We start from the raw sequence: 7,787 nt of genomic DNA, 5'->3' as shown, positions 1-7,787 counted from the left end.
TCTGATTATGGGACCCTCCAGTATTCAAATACATTAACTTAAAACAACTTTTTTTGGATGGGATTCTTCCAAAACTCATCACTTACTTCAACATTCAAAATTAAAACTATTATTATATCAAAGCCTTACAAAACAGGCCTGGAAGTTTAGAAAGGGTAATCTGGACCAACACTTGGAAATATCTGAAGGCAGACATTTTCCTAGTTTTAACAATGTCAGGATTAATTATATAAGTTTTGTTGCTCTCAGATTTATCTATGCAATATAAAGTTTCCCTTCAATTGTGCATCTAACAGCTTTAGCTCCTACTGATTATTATCAGTGAGATCCATCATTCATTATGAGATGAATAATAATCTTCTTTTTGTAATATTTATTTTTAACTGATTGATGATTGCTTTATAATATTAGTTTGATTTCTGTCACACATCAACATGAATTAACCATAGGTATGCATATGTCCCCTCCCTCTTGAATCTCCCTCCCACTTCTGGCAATTATCTTCTTAATTGAAGTATAATTCATGTACAATAAAATGCACATATTTTAAGTATAGAGTTTGATGTGATTTGATAAGCAGATAAACCTATATAACCACCATCCCAATTAAGACATGGAACATTTTCGTCATTCCTGTAAGTTTCTTCAAGTAACAATCTACTCCCAAAAGTATTATTCTAACTTCCATCACCATAGAACTAATTTTATCTGTTCTTGAACTTATTATAAAGAAAATTATACAGAAAATACTGTCTTGAGTCTAGTTTCAATCACCCACCGTAATATTTTTAAGACTCATGTGTGTTTTCACTCATACCAAAGGTTTGTTCTTTTTCTCCCATTGTGTACACTGGGCTTCCCTGGTGGCTTAGACAGTAAAGAATCCACCTGCAATGTGGGACACCTGGGTTCAGTCCCTGGGTTGGGACGATCTCCTGGAAGAGGGCATGGCAACACACTCCAGTATTCTTGCCTGGAGAATCCCCATGGACAGAGGAGCCTGGCAGGCTATAATCTAAGGAGTCGCCAAGAGTTGGACACAACTGAGTGACTAAGCACAGCATAGCACATACATACACTACAATTTATTAAATCAATTCTCTTATTGATGGACATGAGTTGTCTTCAGCTTTGGGCTATTGTAAATAAATCTGCTATGAACATTCTCATATGAGCCGTTTTTAAAATTTGTATCACATAAGAATTTTGGCAGTCATACACACTCATCTATCTTGGGTAGGTAATTAAAAGTAAAATGTATGAGTCACAGGGTAGGCAGGCATATCCATAGGTTAAAAAGAAACAACCAAAATAGTTTACCAAAGTGGTGATACTAATATAGAATAAACTGTGGAAAATTCTGAAAGAGATGGGAATACCAGACCACCTGACCTGCCTCTTGAGAAATCTGTATGCAGGTCAGGAAGCAACAGTTAGAACTGGACATGGAGCAACAGACTGGTTCCAAATAGGAAAAGGAGTACATCAAGGCTGTATATTGTCACCCCGCTTATTTAACTTATATGCAGAGTACATCATGAGAAACACTGGACTGGAAGAAACACAAGCTGGAATCAAGATTGCCGGGAGAAACATCAATAACCTCAGATATGAAGATGACACCACCCTTATGGCAGAAAGTGAAGAGGAGCTAAAAAGCCTCTTGATGAAAGTGAAAGAGGAGAGTGAAAAAGTTGGCTTAAAGCTCAATATTCAGAAAACGAAGATCATGGCATCCAGTCCCATCACTTCATGGGAAATAGATGGGGAAACAGTGGAAACAGTGTCAGACTTGATTTTTGGGGGGCTCCAAAATCACTGCAGATGGTGACTGCAGCCATGAAATTAAAAGACGCTTACTCCTTGGAAGAAAAGTTATGATCAACCTAGATAGCATATTCAAAAGCAGAGACATTACTTTGCTGACTAAGGTCCGTCTAGTCAAGGCTATGGTTTTTCCTGTGGTCATGTATGGATGTGAGAGTTGGACTGTGAAGAAGGCTGAGTGCCGAAGAATTGATGCTTTTGAACTGTGGTATTGGAGAAGACTCTTGCGAGTCCCTTGGACTGCAAGAAGATCCAACCAGTCCATTCTGAAGGAGATCAGCCCTGGGATTTCTTTGGAAGGAATGATGCTGAAGCTGAAGCTCCAGTACTTTGGCCACCTCATGCGAAGAGTTGACTCATTGGAAAAGACTCTGATGCTGGGAGGGATTGGGGGCAGGAGGAGAAGGGGACGATCAAGGATGAGATGGCTGGATGGCATCACGGACTAGATGGACGTGAGTCTGAGTGAACTCCAGGAGATGGTGATGGACAGGGAGGCCTGGTGTGCTGCGATTCACGGGGTCGCAAAGAGTCGGACATGACTGAGCAACTGAACTGAACTGAACCAGTACTGTATGAGAATTCCACTTACTCTAGGTAAGAAAATAATTCATTCATGTTTCCTGGTAATAGTTTCTTGGATTAAATTAACATTTTGATTACCCATTTGGAATTTATCCTTGTAAGAAATTGATCCAAGTTACTATATTTCCATGTGACTAGCCAATTAACCCAACAATATTTATGTAAAAGTTTGTCTTTTTCTCAACTAATTTGATATGCCTCTTTCCATTAGCACTTAACACTCTGGGTTCTCTACTCAGTTAAATTTTTCTACACATTACTTCTACCTCACAGTATACACAAAAAGCAAATTCAAACTTTTTGGATTGTAGGTCTAAAGTGAAAAGTAAAGCAATAAAACTTCCAGAAGAAAACATAGCATGTACTAATAACTTTGGAATAGGCTAAAGGTTACTTAAACATCACCTAAACAGCAAAATCATTTTTAAGAACTGATAAGTTAGATTTCATTAAAATGCACAATATTGGTTCATCAAAATGTATCATTAAGAGAGTGAAAAGAGGAGTTAAAGACTTGGATAAGATATCTGCAATACTGATATCCTATATAGAATTTGTATAAAGAACACAAAAAATCTTATAGCTTTCCTAGTTAAAAAAAAAGCTAAGGGAATTCATCATGACTAGATCTGACTTGCAAGAAATACAGAAAGGAGTTAGTTAATACAAGGTGAAATAAAAATATGCTAATTAAAGACATGAAGACATATGGAAACATATAACACATTGGTACAGGTAAATATACAGTCAGAAAACTAATAGTGCTCGCTTCGGCAGCACATATACTAAAATTGGAACGATACAGAGAAGATTAGCATGGCCCCTGCGCAAGGATGACATGCAAATTTGTGAAGCATTCCATATTTTTACACTTTCTAACACCATACACAAAAATAAACTCAAAATGGATTAAAGATCTAAACGTAAGACCAGAAACTATAAAACTCCTAGAGGAGAACATTGGCAAAACATTCTCTGACATAGATCACAGCAGGATCCTCTATGACCCACCTCCCAGAATACTGCAAATAAAAGTAAAAATAAACAAATGGGACCTAATTAAAATTAAAAGCTTCTGCACAACAGAGGAAACTATAAGCAAGGTGAAAAGACAGCTTTTGGAATGGGAGAAAATAATAGCAAATTAAGCAACTGACAAACAACTAATCTCAAAAATATACAAGCAATTCCTGCAGGTCAATTCCAGAACAATAAACGACCCAATCAAAAAAGGGCCAAAGAACTAAATAGACATTTCTCCAAAGAAGACATACAGATGGCTAACAAGCACATGAAAAGATGCTCAACATCACTCATGATCAGAGAAATGCAAATCAAAACCACAATGAAGTACCATTTCACGCCAGTCAGAATGGCTGAGATCCAAAAGTCTACCAGCAATAAATGCTGGAGAGGGTGTGGAGAAAAGGGAACCCTCTTACAGTGTTGGTGGGAATGCAAACTGTACAGCCACTATGGAGAACTGTGTGGAGATTCCTTTTAAAAACTGGAAATAGAACTGCCTTATGACCCAGCAATCCCACTGCTGGGCATACACACCAAGGAAACCAGAATTGAAAGAGACACATGTACCCCAATGTTCATCACAGCACTGTTTATAATAGCCAGGACATGGAAGCAACCTAGATGTCCATCAGCAGATGAATGGATAAGAAAGCTGTGCTACATATACACAATGGAGTATTACTCAGCCATTAAAAAGAATACATTTGAATCAGTTCTAATGAGATGGATGAAATTGGAGCCGATTATAGAGTGAAGTAAGCTAGAAAGAAACACACCAATACAGTATACTAACGCATATATATGGAATTTTAAAAAGTGGTAACAATAACCCTGTATGTGAGACAGCAAAAGAGTCACAGTTGTATAGAACAGTCTTTTGGACTCTGTGAGAGAGGGAGAGGGTGGGATGATTTGGGAGAATGGCATTGAAACATGTATAATATCATATAAGAAACGAATCGCCAGTCTAGGTTCGATGCAGGATACAGGATGCTTGGGGCTGGTGCACTGGGATGACCCATAGGGATGGTATGGGGAGGGAGGGTTCAGGATGGGGAACATGTGTACACTCGTGGCGGATTCATGTTGATGTATGGCAAAACCAATACAATATTGTAAAGTAAAAAAATAATAAATAAATAAAATAAAATCTGAGAAAAAGAGAAAACTCTAATAGCATGGTTTGTTAACCACTGAACTATACTACAAAGATCAAAAGAAAAAGCATTAAAAATAATTTAGCTACTATCATTTGTTAATGAATGTATGTGTGTGTGTGTGTGTATGCGCTCAGTTGTGTCTGACTCTTTGCGACCACATGGAGTGAGTCCATGCAATTTTCCAGACAAGAATACTGGAGTGGGTTGCCATTTCCTACTCCAGGGGATCTTCCCAACCCAGGGATTGAACCCAAGTCTCTTGTGTCTCTTGCATTGGCAAGCAGATTCTTTACCACTGTGCTACCTGGGAAGCACAATATAAAAAGAGGAAAATAATGACTTCAAAATATAAAAGGACCAAGTAAAAGGGTGAAACTTTCAAAAATTAAGTTGTTATCAACTTGAACTAGATTGCTTTACCTATGAGATGTAAGACTCCTGGTGGAGGGGAAGTTGGAAGAATGGAGTCAAAATGTACAACCTTCCAGTTACAAGATGAATAGCTACTAGGGATGTAATGTAATGTAGTGAGGGTAAAAGAGCTGGCTTAAAACTAAATACTAAAAAGAACCAAGATCATGGCATCCGGCCCTATTACTTCATGGCAAATACGAGGGGAAAGGTGGAAGAAGTGACAGATTTCCTCTTGTTGGGCTTTAAAATCACCGTGAACAGTGACTGCAGCCATGAAATCAGAAGACGTTTGCCTTTTGGCAGGAATACTATGACAAACCTAGACAGTGTGTTGAAAAGCAGAAACATTACTCTGCTGACAAAGGTCTGTATGGTCAAGGCTATGGTCTTCCCAGTGGTCATGTATGGATGTGAGAGCTGGACTGTAAAGAAGGCGGAGGGCCGAAAAACTGACGCCTTCTAACTGTGGTGGTGAAGAAGACTTCCTGAGAATCCCTTGGACAGCAAGGAGATCAAACCAGTCAATCTTAAGAGAAATCAATCCTGAATACTCATTGGAAGGACTGATACTGAAGCTGAAACTCCAGTATTTTGGTCACCTGATTCGAACAGCTGACTCATTGGAAAAGTCCCTGATGCTGGGAAAGATTGAGGGCAAGGGGAAAAGAGGGCATTAGAGAATGATGAGATGGCTGGATGGCATCACCGATGCAATGGACATGAACTTGAGAAAACTTCCAGAGATGGTGAGGGACAGAGAGGCCTGGCATGCTGCAGTTCATGGGGTCATAAAGAGTTGGACACGACTGGGCAACTGAACAACAACAAATCTATATCTTCATGCCATCCTTTCACTGTTTATTGCACAGTTTCTTTTACAGTTTTCTTTCTTTTGTAATCTATGCACTGATTCTTGCTTCTTTTTCATTTAGAGAAAACATTTCTTTTAAGGGAAGTTTAGTATTGCTGAATGCTTTTAGGTTTTGCTTATCTGAGAAACAGCTTCTCTCTCATTCTCTCTTAAATAATAATCTTTCTGGGTAGAGCATGCTAGGTTGCACATTCTTCTTTTGTACTTTGAGTATATTATGCTGCTCCTTTCTGACCTGCATAGAGTCTGCAGTCAGGTGATACCTTGTAGGGATTCCCCTGTATATAACTCTTTCTCTTGTTGTCTTCAGGCTTCTCTCTTCAACTTTTGCCAGTTTCATTATGATATGTCTTGGTATGGGTCTGTTTGGATTCATTTTGCTTTGGGAGCCTCTGGACTTCCCAGGTGGTACAGTAGTAAAGAATCTGCTTGCCAATGCAGGAGGTGCAGGTTCTATCCCCAGGTCAGGAAGATCCACTGGAGTAGGAAATGGCAACCCATTTCAGTATTCTTGCCTGGGAAATTCCATGAACAGAGGGGGAGCCTGGCAGGCTATCATCCAGGGGGTTGCAAAGAGTCACACAGATCAAGCATGCATGCACATGCTTCCTGTACCTGGATATATTTCCTTCTTTAGGTTTGGAGAGGTTTCAGCCATAATGTTCTCAAGTACATTTTTTACTTCTTTTTCTCTCTCTTCTTCTGAAAAGCCTATAATGCATGTGGATGTTGGCACCTTGTATGCTATCCCATGGATCTCATATGTTGCTTCATTTTTTTTTTTATTAGTCTTTCTGCTGTTCTGACTGGGTGATTTCCACTATTCTATCTTTTATCTCACCACATTCATGTGTTCTTCTCTGTCATTTATTCAGCTATTGATTGTTTCTAAAATGGTTTTTTTTCTACCTCAGAAATGGCTTTATCTATTTCTGATTGTGTCTTTGTATAGTTTTTTGTTAAAATTATCTGTTTTATATCACTACTCTTTCTTAATTCAGCTAGCATTTTTATTACTAACATTTAAAAAATATTTGCTTTATATCAGAGGAGAGTTGATTAACAATGTTGTGTTAGTTTCAGGTGTAGAGCAGAGTGATTCAGTTACACATGTATATGTGCCTATTATTTTTCAAATTCTTTTCCCATTTAGATTGTTACAGAGTATTGAGCAAAGTATTCCTTGTGCTATACAGTAGGTCTTTGTTGGTTATCTGTTTTAAATACAGTCGTGTATATATGTCAGTCCCAGACTCCCAATCTATCCCTTTCTTCCCACCCTCTCCCCTTGGTAACCATAAGTTTGTTCATTAAGACTGTGAGTCTGTTTCTATTTTGTAAATAAGTTTGCTTGTATCTTTTTTTTTTTTATTTCACATATAAGTGATACATACGGTATTTGTCTTTCTCTGACTTATTTCATTTAGTGTAACAATCTTCAGGTCCATCATGTTGCTATAAATGGCATCATATCATTCTTTCTAATGGCTGAGTAACATTCCACTGAATATATGTACCACATCTTTATCCATTCATTTGTCGATAGACATTTAGGCTGGTTTCATGTCTTGGCCATTGGAAATAGCACTACAGGAAACACGGGGGTGCATGTATCCTTTTGAGCCATGTTTTTTCTCAGGTATATGCCTAGGAGTGGGATTGCAGGGTCACATGGTCGTGCTTCCCTGGTGGCTCAGAGGTTAAAGCATCTGCCTGCAATGCGGGAGACCTGGGTTTGATATCTGGGTTGGGAAGATCCCCTGGAGAAGGAAATGGCAATCCACTGCAGTATTCTTGCCTGGAGAGTCCCATGGACGGAGGAGCCTGGTGGGCTACAGTTCACGGGGTCGCAGAGTGGGACGTGACTTCACTTTCACTTTCACGGTCACTCTATTTTAGCTTTC

At 38.8% G+C, this 7,787-nt stretch overlaps 1 non-coding gene across 1 annotated transcript; it reads left to right on the top strand.

The window, feature by feature from the left end:
• The first annotated feature begins 3,173 nt into the window (after nt 1-3,173).
• On the top strand, nt 3,174-3,280 carry LOC138084815 (U6 spliceosomal RNA). Its single transcript, XR_011145224.1, has one exon. It is a non-coding gene; the product is annotated as a U6 spliceosomal RNA (small nuclear RNA).
• Nucleotides 3,281-7,787: the final 4,507 nt, after the last annotated feature.

The sequence above is a fragment of the Capricornis sumatraensis genome, chromosome 8 (assembly GCF_032405125.1).
Source record: "Capricornis sumatraensis isolate serow.1 chromosome 8, serow.2, whole genome shotgun sequence".
In the NCBI taxonomy this organism is placed as follows: domain Eukaryota; kingdom Metazoa; phylum Chordata; class Mammalia; order Artiodactyla; family Bovidae; genus Capricornis; species Capricornis sumatraensis.
Note: the sequence above shows the minus strand (reverse complement) of the source record. Positions and strands in the feature narration are given on the sequence as shown.